This window comes from Equus przewalskii, chromosome 3, assembly GCF_037783145.1.
Source record: "Equus przewalskii isolate Varuska chromosome 3, EquPr2, whole genome shotgun sequence".
NCBI lineage: Eukaryota > Metazoa > Chordata > Mammalia > Perissodactyla > Equidae > Equus > Equus przewalskii.
Genome location: NC_091833.1, coordinates 7,658,750 through 7,678,395, shown reverse-complemented (window position 1 = coordinate 7,678,395; position 19,646 = coordinate 7,658,750).

Here is a 19,646-nt window from a genome sequence, read left to right as displayed (position 1 = left end):
GTTAAAAATCTCTTTCACTTCTACCCGTTGCTATCTCCAAGCTGATGGCTGAAGGATGGTATCAATGACTAAATTAATTGAGATGCTGCTATGAATGACCCAAGACTAACAGGGCCCCGCACCTACTCTGGTCCACCAGAGGTCCACTAAGGGACAAATGTGGATGCTGTCTGTGGCATTTGCTAATGCCACTTAATCTGTGTGGTGCTGCTCTGGCCGGGATGTCGGAGCGTGCCTGGTGCCACATAATGCACCAGCCTACCAGGGCAGTATGTGGTTGGGTTCCAAAGCTCAGGACCTTGAGAGCTGTTATTTACTTTTTCTCCCTAAAGAAGAGTGAACATTGTGAGCCATTCTAGAAGTAGGCTGGAAGCTTTCTGGTGGCTTCTCCTGATTGACCTCAGATTAAGGACCCTGGACCTCTGGTGGCATCTTAATTGGGAGTGCTCTTCTTTTCTTACGCAACAAAACCTCAGCCGCGGACCAAATCCATTCAGTTTAGATGATATATTGACATTTGAATTTTTTTCTGGTACACTAGCTATAGAAAAAAAAGAAAAAGTTGATTCCTGTTGGAATGGATTTATTAGCGGATGTTGGGATAAGCAAGAAGCCACAAGTCCACTTTCCTTTGTAACTCAGGGGGAGAAAAATAACCAGTTTGATTCAAGCTTTGGGAAATGAGTTGGTTTATTTTTCCAGTTTGGAGTTCTGGTTCACTTCTCTGAAGTATCCCATTTGATAAGACCGAAGGCACACTTGTTCTGAGGGAGGCAAGTTATACTCATCAGAAGTCGCCAATAGACGCTGAGAACCCAGCATACAGTAAGCAGTTAATACACGCCCACGCCCTGCCGCCCATCCCCATGCACGGCATTAGGAGCTGTCGTTTGACTATACCTGGGACCAGTCAAAGAGTGCCCCTTCATTCTGCTGCTCCTTAGCTGCCGTTTGGAGGTGGCTGGGAGGATGAGCACCCCATCTCTCCCAACCTCCCTGGTCCTACCACTTCCTCTCTCCATACATCTGTAAAATGGGGGGCCCAGGGTATCAGAAGGACAAACTAGGCAAGACCTCTGCTGAGCCCTGAGATCTTTGGGAGAAAAATATCAGATTATATCCATCCAAGTCTCCATGTTTTCCAAAGCTCAGGCAGTAATGTCAGCTTTCAAGAACACACGTTGCATTTGCATAGGATGTTACCCTTCGCAGGGTTTTTTCTCAGTCTCTCTGTCTTGGTTTTTCTCAGTCTCTGTCTCTCTCTCATGTGCACACTCACACTCACACACACAAACACACACACAGGAGTGTGCTCTGAACTGACTCACAAAATCTCAGCAATGGTGTGTAGATGAAGTAACATCCCCATTTTACAGATGAAGAAACTGAGTCCCAGGGAGGGTAAGGGATGTGACAGTAGTCAGTGGATGAACACAGGGACTAGAACTTAAGTATCCTGGCCCTGGCATGCTTTTCTCTGCATCACAGGCCCACTTAGAGGAAGGCAAGCTGAGGCAAACATGGAGGGTGGGATAGGGAAGTCTTGAGTTCTAGGTCAGGCGCCTCCTGGGTTCCTTCTGTGCTTCCACTCTCTGCGGACTCGCCTGCACTGTGCAGAAGCCCTCCCCTTGCTTCCAATGTGCACAGAAGCCCTGGCCCCAAGCCTGGCAATCAAGCTCTCTGGGAATAAACAAGGCTCTTCCTCCCGCCCCCAGAACACTCAGTCTCCCCTCTCCGCCGACCCCACCCCAGGAGCCATGCGTCATTACTGTTAATGCCCTGGGGCCGGGTGACCTCCGCAGGAACTCATCCATAAACGCACAGACAATGGCTGAGGAAGTACAGGCCTTTGATGTGGCTCGAGGGCGCCATGTGAGGGATAAGAGCAAGGGGCTTCCATTCAAGGTCATGTTACCACTTCTATCCTTCTGTGTATCTTCGTGAGGGTCCGGAGCCAGTACCTATCTCTTGTCTCATCAGCTCCCTGCCAAGGCCATGCGCCGTAGACAAAGCCATGAAACTGAGGCTCAGAGAGATTGAAGTGGCTTAGTGGTGGCAGGTGGGATTCAGAGCTGACCTATGAGCTAGGAGATTGGGATCCTAGGCCACTGCTGCCCCCAGAACCGTGGGACCTCTGCCCCAGAGCTGGGCCCAGCAGTGACTTCACTGCACAGAGTCTCAGCTTCGTCATTTGTGAAAGAGGGCTATTGCTTCTTCTGAGACACTGCCAGGGTCCAAAATGGTAGCTTCTTTTTGACAGTACTTTGAGAATTACTAAAAAAAACCCAAAAAACCACCAAACAACTTTCTGCCCCCATTATTTGAATAACCTACTGAATCAACGTATGAATGAAGACAAAGCTGAGGTCTATTTGTGGGTATTACGAGGGAGCTTAAGCTAGAAAACAAAATCACCCTCCAAAAATGTCTTCTGAGGAGCAGAGAGCCGTGGAACATACCACAGGACCAATTATCTGGTTCTTTCTCTTCTGAGCCATTTATGGATTCTGTTTAAATGTTCCCACAACTGTTCTCCATTTGCCAAACTTGTTAGAAATGTCCATGACGCAGGCGTTGCGGGGCAATGATGGGGATAGAGGCATTTTGGGCAGATTTAAAGGCAGCTTACCAGCAGGTTGGGTTTCTGTTTACATACAATATAAACAAAGAGCCAAATTGTCACTGGGGAAAGTGACAGCACTTCTCTTTCAGGATTTCTATGTTTTGTTTTTTCACCAAGAAACTCCGAGGTTGAGAGTATTCAGTTACTGATTTGTCCAGAAATATCATGGCAGACTTGAGGAGGTAATATGAAGCCTACAGACGTGGCAGAATTTGGATGAAAAGATGTAATGTGTAAGGACAAAGCTGACACAACGTGCTAGGGTTGGGGGATTGTGGAACGACTGTTGCACTTTATTGAGGTTGTACCAATTTTCTGAGAAAATGCCTGTGTTCAAATACATTAGCTGCATCAGAAATCCCTTTTAGCCTCCTAAACTTTTCCCTGTGCATTTTATTTGAGCTTTGACAAACGCTTTGTTCTCCTCCAGCCTATGCATCTGAAAGTTACCCTGAATAGAGTGAGAAGTGATTTCAGCAGGCGCCCCCCCCCATGCCTTCACAAGGCCTGTGTTTACCTTTAAGAGGAAATTGCTTTTTCCTAACGATTATGCCGAGCCCAGAGATTTTGCATCAATTATCTCAATTTAATTTGGAGTGCCTTTTAGCTTAAAACTGATAAGCAGTCGCTGACAAGCAGATGACTGAATCCAAGAAATCTGGGAAAACTTGCAAGTTTATATTATGCATGTTTTTCACCGAAGAAAACGTGTGTGTGTGTGTGTAAAATAAATTTAGGGGAAACTTCAGGCTTTTCTACTATATAGAAGTGAATTACGATTCAGCAATGCTAATGCAAGCAACTGCGTTGGAAGTTTCTGCCAGCTCCCCAAATTATCACTCAATTCATCCACTTGAAGCTTCTCCATCAGATACGTAAGATTTACCTTGCTACATGGCAAAACACATGCAACAACTTATGAAGCCACCTACTGGGAAAACCAGTCTGAGAAACACAGAATCTCTGGGATAAAAGGTGATGCGGGGTCGGTGAGCCGAGGAGTCGAAAGAAAGATTTCTTTGACTCGCAAGATCTGGCAGTAGTGCTCTTTTATTTAGAGAATAGTGTGGAATAGCATGGGGACAGGACCCATGGGCAGTCAGAGCTTCTGCGGCCGCCGCTTCTGCTGCCCCCACTGGCATGGGGACAGGGCCCATGGGCAGGCAGAGCAGCTGCTGCTGCCCCCGCTGGCATGGGGACAGGACCCATGGGCAGGCAGAGCTGGTGCGTGGGGACAAGACCCACAGGCAGTCAGAGCTCCTGCTGCTGCCCCTAGTTGAGGGTTAGGGCTAATTTTATAAGGCATGGGTACGTGACTTATTTTTACTGGAGAAAAGAAAAGATGATGTAAAAAGTCATTAAATGATTTCAGTGCAGATGGGGTCTGGTTATTGTGCGGTCATATAACTTTAGATACGAATCTGGCCATATAGATCGGCATGTAGGTGAGGATGCCCTGGGCTTCTCTCCCTGGGGCGGTCCTAATTTATACCATAAAAAAAGTCCACTGGGTCGTATAGTTTGGCACGTAGGCCAGGTCACCTTGGGCTTCTCTAGCTGGGGCAGCCTTAATCCACATCAAAAGGCAGCCCAGATGTTTTCTAGTCCAATCTTCTTAATTAACTGAAAGGCTTCTCCTTGATTCCCATTCCCACTCTTGGCTCTACAGGAAAGGAAGGGATGGCCTCTCCCTGGAGGGTTTAGCCAGTGCCCCCTCCTTACTCACTTGATAATCACATTAATTAAGTGATATTCTTTGTACTACATTTTCCTACTGTGCTGAGCCACGCTGCTGGGTGGGATGGGCGTAGGCAGGAGGTACCACTTTCTCTCACTCTCACTTGGAGCCACTTGGGACTAGGCATGAGGCTGCCTTTGAGATTGTTCCAGCTGCTGGAACAAGTGGATGTGGGCATTGGTTTTATAGTAAATGGAAGGAAAAGAGAGAAGGTAATTGAAGTGCTCATTTAGATTCTTACCTTCTCATGGTGGTACAGAGAGTCTGGCAGCCCAAACACTAGGGAATCAGTCATATAGAAGAGCTGGAGAAGGAGACCACACACACACACAAAGGCATTGCACACAAAAGAAGGGCAGTACGGCTCCATGCCTGATAAGCCTTGGCCTGACAACAGGGTACAAATATGCAAGGGGTAGTGCTTTATCCCAGGGCATTAATTGCTTTAGGATATCTTACTACTGCCTTGTTAGAAAGAGTCATTTATTAATTCTTAGGATTTTCTGAGATGATAGAATGTATAGGATTTCTCTGCCTGTAAATCATACAAGTTCCCAAGCTTCCTGGAGATGTTAATAATTGCAATCTATTTTAGATACCAAGTATTAAATTTCACTCTCCTCAGCTTTCAGTAAAACTGCTTAACGCAGCTCACAGGCCTTTCACGAGCGTGCTCTCATGTCTGACTCTCGCTTACTCCTGGACTCCTATGCTCCAAGTCAGACGAACTGTATTCAGCACTTGGAACTCCAAGCCCCCTTGGAGCTCTCCTTTGGTTTTACCCAGCTAATGAAGCTTCTGGACTCAGCTTGGATTTTGCTTCTTTTAGGAAAACATTCCAGGCCTCTCTCATGAGGCCAGATTTAGTAAAATCACTCTGTGTTCCTGGAGCACTGAGAGCTTACTTTGAATTCTAAATGACCTGTGGGTCAGTCAGGATCCCTGAGGAAAACAGATGGAACAAATTAAGCTAATTTGAGGAGGGCCTCATAAAGGTCTGGTTCACAAAGGTGTGTGCAAGATATAGAGAAACCACATGGGATAATGCAGTACCATGGCATGAGGAACACTGAAGGCTGTCAGCACCCCTAGGCAGTAAGGGGAGAAAACAGTTATCAGAGTCCAGGTAGGAGAGTCACGTAGAGAGGAGCTGTGATCTTCAGCAAAGGGATGTAGCCAGCCTGAGGAGAACACTGAGGGGAGGAAGTTAGGGTGATAGATACTCTGATTTCATGCTCTTCCCTCCCTCTTATCTCCTGCCAAGTCTACACCTTGGCTGAACCCAACAGGACATAGGAGAGCAGGGGAAATATAGTCTAGACTGGTCACCCTCCCAGGACTGAATGCAGTCTGAGTATAAAGACAGACCACATACAGGGGAAACAATAATACAAATGACAGCTAACTTCTCATGAGAAACGATGGAGGCCAGGAGATAATGGGAATGATGAATTTAAAGTAGTGCACAAAAACCTCCCAATCCATAGTTTTACGTTCAGTGAAACTGTTTCAAAACTGATGGTTAAATAAAAACATTTTCAGGTCAACAAATACAGAGAATTTTTCACAAGCAGAACTGCATTACAAGAAATATGAAATGAAATTTTCAGGCTGAAGAGAAATGACACCAGACAGTAACTCAGATGTACAGGAACAAATAAAGAGCAGAGGAAATAGTAATTATGTAAGTCAGTATAAAACTCTGTATTTATATTTTTCTGTAAATTTATTTAGAAGGCACAGGACCCTTTAAAGCAAAAATTATAAGAAGAGTCACTGGGTTTACAATAATATAGATATAATATTTGTGGCAATAATAGCACAAAGAATGGGGATGTAAATGGAGCTATAATGCTGAACCTTCCTATATTTTACATGCAGTATTGCAATACTAAGTAGACTGTGATAAGTTATATAATATAAGCCCCACAGCAACCACCAAAAAATAATGCAATCAATAGATAAATCAATAGATGAATTAAAATGGAATCCTAAAAAATATTCACTTAATTGAAAAGAAGACAGAAAAGAAGAATACATAACAAAGAAAAAGTTGGCAAAATGGTAGACCTAAATCCACCCATAGCAATAATTATAATAAATGTAAATGGACTAAACACTCAAGCTAAAAGGCAGAGAATGTCAGACTGGAAAAGAAAGGGAGACCCAGTTATATGATATCTGTAAGAGACATACTTGAAATACAGAGATACAAGTAGGTTGAATGTAAATGATGGAAAAATATATACTATGCAACCAGTAAGCATCAGAAACCTGAAGTGGCTATATTAGTCTCAGAAAAGACAGACTTCAAGAAAAGTATTACTAGAGACAAAAAAGCAGGCTGTACGATGATAAAAGCATTAATTCATCAGAAAGGCCTAACAATTATGTGTATATTCACCTCATAAAAGAACCTCAAAGTATGTGAAGCACAGATTGACAAAATTAAAAGGAGAAATAGATAAATCCATTATCATAGTTGAAGATTTTAATAACCCTCTCTCAGCAATTTCTGAGACAAAAAAGTCAGTAAAGGTGCAGAAGGTTTGGACACCATCAACCACCTTGATTTAGATGACATTTAGAGAAGACTATACCAAATAACTGGAGAATGTATGTTATTTTCAAGTATAAATGGGAAAATTCACCAACATAGACCATTTGCTGGACCATAAAAATATATATACATTTCTAAAGATTGCTATCTTATACGGTATGTTCTGTGATCACATAGAATTAAATTAGAAAGCATTAAAAATAAGAACTATAGGGGCTGGCCCCATGGCGTTGAGGTGAAGTTCGCACGCTCTGCTTCAGCAGCCCAGGTTCGTGGGTTCAGATCCCTTGCGCAGACCTACACCACTTGTCAGCTATGCTGTGGTGGTGACCCACACACAAAATAGAGGAAGATGATACAGATCTTAGCTCAGGGGCAATCCTCCTCATCAAAAAAAAGAAAAATACAGAAAAGTTCCAAATATTTTAAAATTAAATAATAGATTTGTAAATAACCCATGAGACAAAGAGGAAATTGTAAGAGAATTTTTCAAAAAATTAGAAATGCATTATAATACAAATACAAACTTTGTGGGAAGCAGTTAAAGCAGTGTTAAGAGAGAAAATTAAAGATTTAATTGCCTATTTAGGGAAAGGAAGAAAGACTTAAAATCAATGATTTAAGAATACGTGCTGGAAAACACAAAGGCATAAAGATGCTTGCATCCCTATGTTCATTGCAGCATTATACACAATAGCTAAGACATGGAAGCAACCTAGGTGCCCATCAAGGGACGAATGGATAAAGAAGCTGTGGTATTTATACACGATGGAATACTACTCAGCCATAAGAAATGACGAAATCCGGCCATTTGTGACAACATGGATGGACCTTGAGGGTATAATGCTGAGTGAAATAATTCAGAGGGAGAAAGTCAAATACCATATGATCTCACTCATAAGTAGAAGATAAAAACGACAAAAAAAAAACACACATAGCATTGGAGATTGGACTGGTGGTTGCCATTGGGGAAGGGGGGAGGGCAAAAGGGGTGATTAGGCTCACATGTGAGGGGATGCACTATAATTAGTGTTCGGGTGGTGAACATGATGTAATGTACACAGAATTCAAAATATGATGTACATCCGAAAAAAATAAAAATTAAAAAAATATATATATATTTAAAAACTGTAACAACTCTAATGAAATGGAGGTAAATACAAAAAAAATAAAATAAAATAAAATAAAATACAAACTGAATCTTGAAGACTTAGTGTGAAAAAATAATGTAAAATATCCCATTAATAATTTTTACAGTGATTACATGCTGAAATGATAATATTTTTGATATATTGGGTTAAATAAAATATATTATTAAAATTTAAAAATAAAGAATACGTGTTAAGTAGCTGGGAAAAATATGAGCAAATGAAAACAAACTAGGGCTAGAAACTCACAAAGAGAGCAAAACTCAACCAACAAGAAAATAAGCAACAGTTAGAATCAACAAAGTCAGAAGTTGATTCTTTGAAACAATAAAGTGAATAAGCCCATAAATTTTATCTATTAATAAAGATAAATTAATATCTTTGACTCTCATAATACATTTTTTCTTGGAAAAAACCTAGGAATACTGATCACGAAGGAGGCAACACAATTTACCAATGTTAGGAGTAAAAGAGAGGATATCATTAAGATTGTACAGACATCAAAAGGATAACAAAGGGATATTATGCACAATTTTATTGTGATAAGGTCAGTGGCTTTGATGAAAATAACGATTTCCTTGAAAAACCACAACTTACAGAATTAAAAGTATTGATAGCATCAAATGCTAGTGAGAATGTAGGGCAATCAGGACTCTTACCCGCTGCTGATAGGAATGTAGATTTCCCAGAAGCTATTCTGGGAAAAATGTTCTGCAGTTTCTTGTAAAGCTAAACTGACAGCTACTCAAATGAGTGATTTAGCAATTCTCCTCCTAGGTATTTGTTCAAGAGAAGTGAAACGTGTCCACAAGAAGCTTTGTGAATGAATATTTAAAGCATCTTTATTCATAATAGTAAAAACTCAAAACAGGGGCCGGCCTGCTGACGTAGCAGTTAAGTTTGCGTGTTCTACTTCGGCGGCCCGGGCTTTGCCGGTTCAGATGTTAGCTCAGGGTCAGTCTTCCTCAGCAAAAAGAGAAGGATTGGCAGCAGATGTTAGCTCAGAGCCAGTCTTCCTCAAAAAAAATTTTAAAACTCAAAACAACTCAAATGTCTATCAACAGGAGAATGGATAAAGAAATTGAGGTATATATATGATCCAGCTATTCCACTTCTGGGTACTTAGCCAAAGAACATGAAAACACTAATTCAGAAAGATATATGCACCCTTGTGTTCATTGCAGCATTATTCACAATAGCCAAGACTGGGAAACAACCCAAGTGTCCATCAACACACGAACTGATAAAAAAGATGTGGTATATATACGTAATGGAATACTACTCAGCCATAAAATAGATGAATGTGCCATTTGCAGCAACATGGATAGACCTTGAGGGTATTACGCTAAGTAAAATGAATCAGACAGAGGAAGACAAATACCATATGATTTCACTCACATGTGGAAAGTAAGCAAACACATAGATGAAGAGAACAGATTGGTGACAACCATAAGGGAAGGGGGTGGAGGAAAATGAAAAGGGTACAGGGGCACATATGTATGGTGACAGATGGGAACCAGACTTTTGGTGGTGAACGTGATGCAGTCTATACAGAAGCTGAAATATAATGATGTACACCTGAAATTTACACAATGTTATAAGCCAAAGTGACTTCAATAAAACAATAAAAAAAATAAATTGAGATATACTCTTACAATATTGATATTTGAGGTATATTCTTACAATAGAATCCTACTCTTTAATAGTATTCATCAACATAGATGAATCTCAGATACATTATGCAAAACCTCATGTATATTATGCAATATCATTTCATTTCTATAGATTTCTAGAACAGACAAAGCTAATCTGTGGAGACAGAAACTGAAACAGTAGTCATCTCTGTTGTGACGGGATTATTGAATGTACAGGAACTTAAGGGAGCTTTGGGGTGGGGGTGTGCTTTATATGAATGTGTCCACTTACATTTGTGCATTTCATTGAGCATGTATTTTACTTGAAATAAATGTAAAAATGACAATAAATATGCACGACCAAACTTTTCTTAATAGTCAGAAATTTTATAATATTCTTTTTCTCTTTGTATTTCTATTTTACAAGTTTATGCTTAAAAATCTTTTATTGCTCATCTTATCACAATACTCTTCATTTTTATGTGTGACTTAAGCCTATAAATGTTAAAATGCCTTCTATATTGAATTAACATATTATACGTTTTTACTAATATTAAATAAAAAGGAAATTAATATCAAATATAAATTTCATTGGATATTAACCTTTTAATAAGACGGGTAGACTTCTCTCTAATTAGTTCATTATCTGCTTGTGAGTATTACTTATTGCTAAAAGGATTCAGGGTTCATCATTAGTACTACACCCATTTTTATTTTTATAGATGTAAATCCTAAAAAAATTTACATATTTAAGAGTAGGAACAGGAGGATTTGTTATAGAAAATTATTTGAATGACTGTCAAGTTATTAGCCAACAATCACATAGTAATCTATTATTAAAGATTATTTGTAATGATCCACCAGCCAACAAGTTGATTGGACCCCCCTTCAATGTTGTTGAAAGCAAATAATTAAAACCATCTGTTTTACACAAGCATTTGTCACCCAGTTATCTTCCCATTCACTTTCTCGATAGCTTGATCAGTCTTTCAGACGGTTCCTTTGTTCCATACCCAGGAAATTCCTACACCCTGGGGTAAGGTATGATCTGAAGATTCAGAATAGGCGAGAAGTATGCTTTTTTTCTGTAAAGCACAGGAAATGTAAATGAAGAAGAGGTCTTCCTGAAAGCGATGCAGGTTAATTTTCAGAGGTCACAGTCTCCCTTCTCTTTCTATGCCAACCAAACGAGATGTCTGTGAATTCCGTGAACAAGCCTTGCTTTCTCCTGCATTATCTCGTTCCTTCTAGAAGAAACACTGCTTCCTGCGCTCTGACTTCTGCTCATCCTTCCTGACGCAGAGAGGACTTCCTCTGTCGACGTTGGTTACAGTTCCCTTTTCACTTCTGCCCAAAGTACCCTGAACTTTCCCTTTTGTAACCTCATCTCATGTCTGATTGCTACTTTTTAATGACCTGTCTTCTCCACTAGACCATGCGTCCCAGGAGGATAAGGCCTATTTGTCTTGTTCACCATTGTATTCCTGGTATCTATATCAGAACCTGACACTAATTATGTGCTCAATACATATTTGTCAAAGGAATTTAAATAAATGAAGAAGGTAAGAAGTGTAGAGATCTTTCTCCAGGCTTCTTCTTATTACGTCTGCTTCTCTATCCTTGCATGGTTTCACTTTGCATCAGTGACTATTGCTTTATAATAGGGTTTTATATCAAGTATGGCGAGTCTTCCATATGAAACACATACAATTTGTTGTTTTGTCTTCAAAACTTCTTCTTATTTGTAACCCTCTGTACCTCTATACACGTTTACAAGTTTTTTAGAATCAGCTTGTCGATTGTACACATACACACACCCCTCCCCCCACATTACAGAGGGATGTTTACTGTAATCGCTTGGAATTTCTAGAACCATCGGAGGAAAACTTCCATGGTTATCATATCAAGTCAGCCTGTGAATTTAAGCAGACCCTCCTATTCTTTTCACTTAGCCCTTACTTAACATGTTTTAATCATATTTTGTAATTTTCTCCATAAAGTTCTTACAAATCTATTTTAGATTTATTCTCAGATATCTTTCTTTTAAGTATTTCATTTTCTAATGGCTGATTACGAGTGTGTAAAAATGCAGTTTATGGATATCAGTCTAACCTTCTTGTTAATGCCGATAATTTATCTGTAGGGTCCCTTAAGTTGTGTTCATACCTTACATTTTCTTCTTCCATTTCTTGATTTTTTCCTGTTTTCCTGTTCTTGCTAAGACCTCCACTACAATGGAAACTAGAAGCAGAGAGAGCAGACATTCTTGCCTTCTTTCTGATTTTATAGGAATGCTTTCAAAATTCAGTATGATTTTTGCTAGAGGTTTCTGGTAGATAATTAGGTTAAAGAAATATCTTTCCGTTCCTAGACGGTCATGATGAGTAAGTGCGGAATTCTATAAAACACCTTTTCTGAAACTATTGTGATGATAGTACGATTTTTGTTTCCTAATGTATTTGTGGTAGGCAGAATAAGGGCCTCTCAAAAAGATGTCCGTGTCCTAGTTTCTGGAACCTGTGAATATGCTGCCTTGCATGGAAAGGGGAACTAGGATTGAAGGCGGAATTAAAGTTATTAATCAGTTGACCTTAAAATAAATGGATTATCCTGGATGACCTGGTGCTCCCTTTAGAGTAGAAGAGGAGATCAGAATTACGTGATGTGAGAAAAATTCTGTCTTTGGTTGCTCTGAGATGGAGGGGTCATAAGCCAAAGAATGTTGGTAGCCTCCTTCAAAAGGCAAGAAAAATGTTCTTCCCTAAGGTCTCCAGAAGGAAGGAATGCAGCCTCGCTGACACTTTGATTTTGGCCCTGTGAGACCCAGTGATGTCTGGAATAAGATAATCAATTTATATTGTTTAAGCCACTAATTAGTGGTAATTTGTTATAGATGCAATAGAAAAGTAACACAGTATTAGTTAAATTACGTAAAAATATTTTCTAATATTAGACCCTCCTTGCACTCCTGGAATAAATCCAGCTTGATCATGAATTAATTTTTTTATACATTGTTGGATTGCACTTGGTAATTGAACTATATTCATACGCAAAGCAGAAAAATTACTGATCATTCTCAAATTGCTCTTGTTGGGTTTTGGTTATCAAGAGTATTTTTCTGTGTTAAAGTATGCATAATATTGAGATCATCTATTTCTTCAACATTTAAAATGTGTCTGTAACACCATCTGGGGTTTATTTTGGGTGGTTGATTTTTAAGCTGCTAATTAAATTTCTATAATAATTATAGAGCTATTCAGGATTTCTCTTCTTAAACTAGATTTATTAGTTAGATTTTTCTTAAAAATATTCATTAGATAGAAATTTTCAAATATACTGACAGAATGTGTTTCAGAGTCTTCTTTTATGATTTTTAAATTCTCTTTCAATATGCAGTTTGGCCCACTTTTAGGTTTCTAAAATTGTTTTTCTCTTAATCAATCTTTCTAGGGGATTTTAAAAATTGATCTTTTTATTTTGAGATCATTGCAGATTCACAGGCAGTTGGGAGAAATAACACAGAGAGATCCTGTGTACCCTATACCCAGTTTTCCCCAATGGTAACATCTTGCAAAACTATTATACAATATCACAACTAGGATAATGGCATTGATACAGTCAAGACACAGAACATTTCCATCACCGTAAGCCTTCCTCGTTTTGCTCCTTATAGCCACGCCCTCTTCCCTCCTATTCCCATCTCCCCCTTAGCCTCTGACAACCACTCATCTTTTCTCCATGTCCGTTTTGTCATTTCAAGAACATTATGTAAATGGGATTGTATAGTACGTAGCACTTAGGGGATTGATTCTTTTCATTCAGCATATTTTTCTAGTGATTCATCCAGGTTGCTGATTGTATCAAGAGTTTGTTCCTTTTTATTCCATGATGCAGATGTGCCACAGTTTGTTTCACCATTCACTCATTGGTGGACATCTGGGTTGTTTCCAGTTTTGTATTATTATGAGTAAAGCTGCTATAAACCTTTATGCACAGGCCTTTGTGTGAACATAAGCTTCCATTTCTCTGGGGTAAATGCCCAGAAGTGCAACTGCTGGGTCTTAGAGTATTCATGTTTCTCTTTTTAAGAAACTGCCACATGCCACAACTAGAAGGACCCACAACTAAAATATACAACTATGTACTGGGTGGGGGGTGGTTTGGGGACAAAAAAGCAGGAAAAAAAAAAAAAAAGAAACTGCCAACCTATTCTCCACAACAGCTGTATAATATTTTACATTCACACCAGCAATGAATGAGTGATTTGGTTTCTCCACGTCCTTGCCATTATTTGGTGTTGTCACTATTTTTTATTCTAGCCATTCTAATAGATGTGTAGTTGTATATCACTGTGGTCTTAATTTGCATTTCCCTAATGACTAATAATGTTGAACATCTTTTCACATGCTTTTAACCATCAGGACATCCTCTGTCGTGAAATGCCTGTTCACATCTTTTGCCATATTCTAATTGGGTTGTTTCGTTTTGTTTTTACTCTCAGGCTTCAGGAGTTCTTTATATATTCTAGATACTTCTTTGTTAGACATGTGATTTGCAAATATTTTCTCACAATGTGTAGCTTGCCTTTTCACGAAGAAAAAGAGTTTAATTTTGATGACATCCAATTCATCAATTTTTCACTTATGAAATTATGCTTTTGGTGTCAAGTCTAAAACTGTTTGCTTAGCTATAGAGCCCAAAGATTTTCTCATACATTTTTCTCCGAAAGTTTTATAGTTTTGCATTTTACATTTACGTCTGTGATGCTTTTGAGTTTGTTTTTGTATAGAGTGTGAGGTTTAGGTTGAAATTCATGTGATGATCTACAAGTAAATTAACTACCTGGCAGAACAAAACTCAGCATTCTTTAAGGATGACAGCCAAATCCAGACACTCAACAGAGTGGCGTCTATAAGGTCCAGGATATAATACCAATTTATTCATATAAATAATTGGTACACATTTGTATACAATGCAATTTGTATAAAGACATATGAAGAAGTAAAACATGACCCATTACTAGGAGAAGAATCAGCCAATACAAATAGACCCAGGAAGGACAGAGATGATGAAATAGGAAACAAGGAGTTTCAAATTACTATTATAAATATATTCCATAATGTCAAGAAATCTGTGAACATAATGAGGGAACAAATAGGGATTTCTCATTAGTCAAATAGAAACTATGAAAAGAACCAAAGGAAAATTCTAGAAGCAAAAGATACAATCTATGAAGTGAAACATTTACAGTGTGGATTAGACATTGCAGAAGAAACAATCGGTGAACTAGAAGGAAGAATGACAGAAATGACCGAACCTGAAGCACACAGAGAAAGGAAGGTTGGAAGACAAACAAAAAAAGACTCAGCGACTTGTGGGACAATCCAAGTGGTCTAACATATGCGTAATTGGGGAGAGAAAAGAGAAAGATTAGGGGTAGAACAATTGTTTAAAGAAATAATGGCTGAAATTTTTCTAATTTAGATGAAAATGCTAAACCTACAGATCAAAGAAGTGTAATAAAACCCAAAAGGATAAACACAGGGAAAATTACACCAGGACAAATCCTAATGAAATTTCTCAACATGAATACTAAGGAAAAAATGTTAAAAGTAGCCTGATGATAAAAGCACTATATACAGAAGAACTATGAAAAGAATTACTTCTGACTTCTCATCAGAGACAATAAAAGGAAGAAGATAATAAATCTTTAAAGTACTGAAGAAAAAAGTCCGCCTAGAATTCTGTATCCAGCAAAAATATTCTTCACAAATGAAGGCAAAATAAAGACATAATTAGATAAAAGAAAGCTGAGAGGATTTATTGTCAGGAGACTTGCACCACAAGGATTGTTCAAGGACATTCTTCAGGCTAAAGGAAAATGATGGAAACGTAGAATTACACGGAGAAATTAAGGGTGCCACAAACAGTAAACTTGTAGATAAATAGATGTTTGTTCTCAATTTTTTGACTGTTTAGAACAAAAATGATAAAAAGTGTGTTGTGGGATTTAAAACACATGGAAGATATACGACAATAACACAAATGACAGATCGAGGCAGAATAGAAGTATATCGGTATAAGATTCATATGTTGTTAGTGAAAAAATATACTATTTGAAAGTAGGCTATATTAAGTTAAAGATGCATATTGTAAGTTCTGGAGTGACCACTAAAAATAAATAACTATAGCTAATAAGCCAAAAGAAAATATAGACTGATAAAATACTAAAAAAATTGATTAATCCAAAAGATGTTAGGAAAGGAGGGAAATAAATCAAAGGACAGATGGAACAAACAGAAAACAAAAAGCAAGTTGGTAGACTCAAACCCAATCATACAAATAATTACATTAAATGGAAGTGGACTCAATGCTCCAATTAGAGTTGTCGGATAAGACAAAAAAGTAAGACTCAAACGCACCACAAAATACTCATTTAAGAGATGAGTACTAAATATAAAGACACAGATAGGTTAAAAGTAAAAGGATGGAAAAAGATAATCACCCAAACACTAATCATAAGAAAGTTGGAGTGGTTGGAGGGGCTATGTTAATAACAGAATGAGTTTTACTAGAATTAAGGAGGAAAATTCATAATGATAAAAGTGTCAATCATCAAGATGACATAAAAATCATACATGATTATGAAACGAATGGCAGAGCTTCAGACAAACTGACAGTTGAATAAGCCACAATTATAGTTGGAGATTTCAACATTCCTCTTACAATAATTAATAGAACAAGTAGACAGAAAAAAATCATTAAGGATAGAGAGGACTTACACAGCGCTATCAACTAGCTGGATCTAACCCACATTTACAGAACATTACACTTGACAATTACAGAATACACATCTTTTGAAGTACATGCGGAGGCATTCATCAAATCATCACATAGGCTGAGCCATAAAATGAGTCTTAAAATATCTTAAAAAATTGAAATGAAAAAGAAAATGATTAGGCGAAAATTTTTCTTCCCCCAACCTAGAATCCAGGCCAAGACAGAAAATTCCTCATAGACTTCCTCTGCCAGAATTCCAGTTCACTGTTTTATTTTTTATTCACCTATAGCTGACATACAACATTGTATTAGTGTCAGGTGTACAACATAGTGATTCAACATTTATTTACATTACAAAATGATCACCCTGGTAAGACTAGTAACCATGTGTCATCATACAAAGTTATTATAATATTGACTGTATTCCCTATCCACACATTTTATCCCCATGACTTTATTATTTTATGACCAGAAGTTTGTACCTCTTAATCTCTTTCACTTATTTCGCCCTCCACCTCCCTACATCCTCCCCTCTGGTGACCCCAGTTTGTTCTATCGACCAGTCTGTTTCTGTTTGGTTTTGTTTATTCATTTGTTTTGTTTGTTTTAGATTCCACATATAAGTGAAATAATATGATATTCTTTTTTCTCTGTCTGGCTTATTTAACTTGACATAATACCCTCCAGATCCATCCATGTTGTCACAAATGGCAGGATTTCATTCTTTTTTATGGCTGAGTAATATTTCATTGTATATATATACCATATCTTGTTTATCCATTCATCCATTAATGGACACTTAGGTTGCTTCCATATCTTGGCTATTGTAAATAATGTTGCAGTGAACATAGGAGTATATATGTATTTTCAAATTAGTTTTCTTGTTTTCTTCAGATAAATACCCAGAAGTGGTATTGCTGGATGGTATGGTACTTCTATTTTTGAGGCAACTCCATAATATTTTCCATAGTGGTTGCACCAATTTATATTCCCTCAATGTGAACCAATAGTGCACGAGGGTTCACCTTTCTCCTCATCCTTGTGTATACTTGTTATTTGTTTTCTTTTTGATAATATCCATTCTGACAGGTGTGAGGTGATATCTCATTGTAGTTCTGATTTGCGTTTCCCTGATGACTAGTGATGCTGAGCACCTTTTCGTGTACCTGTTGGCCATCTATATGTCTTCTTTGTGTATTTAGATCCTCTGGGCATTTTTTTTCTTTTGTGAGGAAGATTCATCCTGAGTTAACATCCATTGCCAATCTTCCTCTTTTTCCCCTTGTGGAAGATTGGCTCTGAGCTAACCACTGCCATTCTTCTTCTATTTTGTATGTGAGATGCCTCCACAGCATGGCTGATGAGTGGAGTAGGGATCCGAACCCGCGATCCTGGGCCGCCAAAGAAGAGTGTGTGAAACTTTAACCACTTGGCCACAGGGCTAGCCCATCCTCTGCCCATTTTTTAATCCAATTGTTTGGTTTTTTGATATTGAGTTTTATAAGTTATTTATATATTCTGGATATTAACCATTTATCAAATATATCATTTTCAAATATATTCTCTCACTCAGTAGGTTGCCTTTTTGTTCTGTTGATGGTTTCCTTTGCTGTGCAAAAGCTTTTCAGTTTGATGTAGTCCCATTTGTTTATTTTTGCTTTTATTGCCCTTGCCTGAGGAGACATATCCAAAAAACTATTGCTAAGACCAAGGTCAAAGAGTGTACTATCTACGTTTTCTTCCAGGAGTTTTATGGTTTCAGGTCTTATATTTTAAGTCTTTAAGCCATTTTGAGTTTATTTACTTACTGATTTATTTGGTGAGGAAGATTGGCCCTGAGCTAACATCTGTTGCCAATCTTCCTCTTTTTGTTTGAGGAAGATTGTCCCTGAGCTAACATCTGTGCCAACCTTCCTCTATTTTGTAAGTGGGATGCCCCTGCAGCATGGCTTGATGAGCCATGTGTAGGTCTATGCCTGGGATCTGAACCCACAAACCCCAGGCTGCCAAAGTGGAGCTGGTGACCTTAACCATGATGCCATGGGGCTGGCCCCTGCCTGAGTTTATTTTTGTGTGTGGTGTAAGAAAGTAGTCCAGTTTCACTCTTTTGCATGTAGCTGTCCAGTTTTCCCAACACCATTTATTGAAGAGACTGTCTTTTCCCCCTTGTATGTTCTTGCCTCTTTTGTCATAGGTTAATTGATCATATAGGCACAGGTTTATTTCTGGCATCTCTATTCCGTTCCATCGATCTATGTGTCTGTTTTTGTTTGTTTGTTTTTTAAAGATTTTATTTTTTTCCTTTTTCTCCCCAAATCCCCCCAGTACACAGTTGTATATTCTTCGTTGTGAGTCCTTCTAGTTGTGGCATGTGGGATGCTGCCTCAGCGTGGTTTGATGAGCAGTGCCATGTCTGCGCCCAGGATTCCAACCAACGAAACACTGAGCCGCCTGCAGCAGAGCGCATGAACTTAACCACTCGGCCACGGGGCTGGCCCCTATGTGTCTGTTTTTGAGCCGGTACCATATGGTTTTGATTATTATAGTTTTGTAGTATAGTTTGCAATCAGGGAGCATGAAGGATAGGTATTAACTCTTATTTAAATCTTTGGTAGAATTCACCTGTGAAGCTGTCTGGTCCTGGACTTTTGTTCGTTGGGAGCTTTTGATTACTGATTTAATTTCATTACTAGTAATCGGGCTGTTCAGATTTCCAGTTCATTCTTTCACTAAGAGCGTAGTCCTTCAAATGTCTGTTTTTCCTTCCCTGAGATCTCAGTTCTAGATCTTACCTCACATAACACCTTGTCTTTTGTCTCCCCATAGCCCCAAAATACAAGCCTCTTCATGAGGTCGATCGACGAATGTCCACAGGTCAGCTGTAGCTCTTACGCCTTCACACCGTCCTGGTTTCCAGCTCCCTTTTCATGCTTGGCCTTTGGGGATTTCCCCTAGTATCTTGCATGCTCAGCTACACATTTCAAATATGATTGTGATATTTTGTTCATCATTCTAGGGGTTTTGTGGCCAGAAGTTTCTCAGATTATCTAGTTTCCATGTTTCTGGACCCTGAAGCCTGTCATATAATTCTCTAGTTGTTTTGTGGATTCAGGTTACCTTGGCCTCATCAAAAGGCCCCGCGTTTAGAGCCAGACGGCCTTCG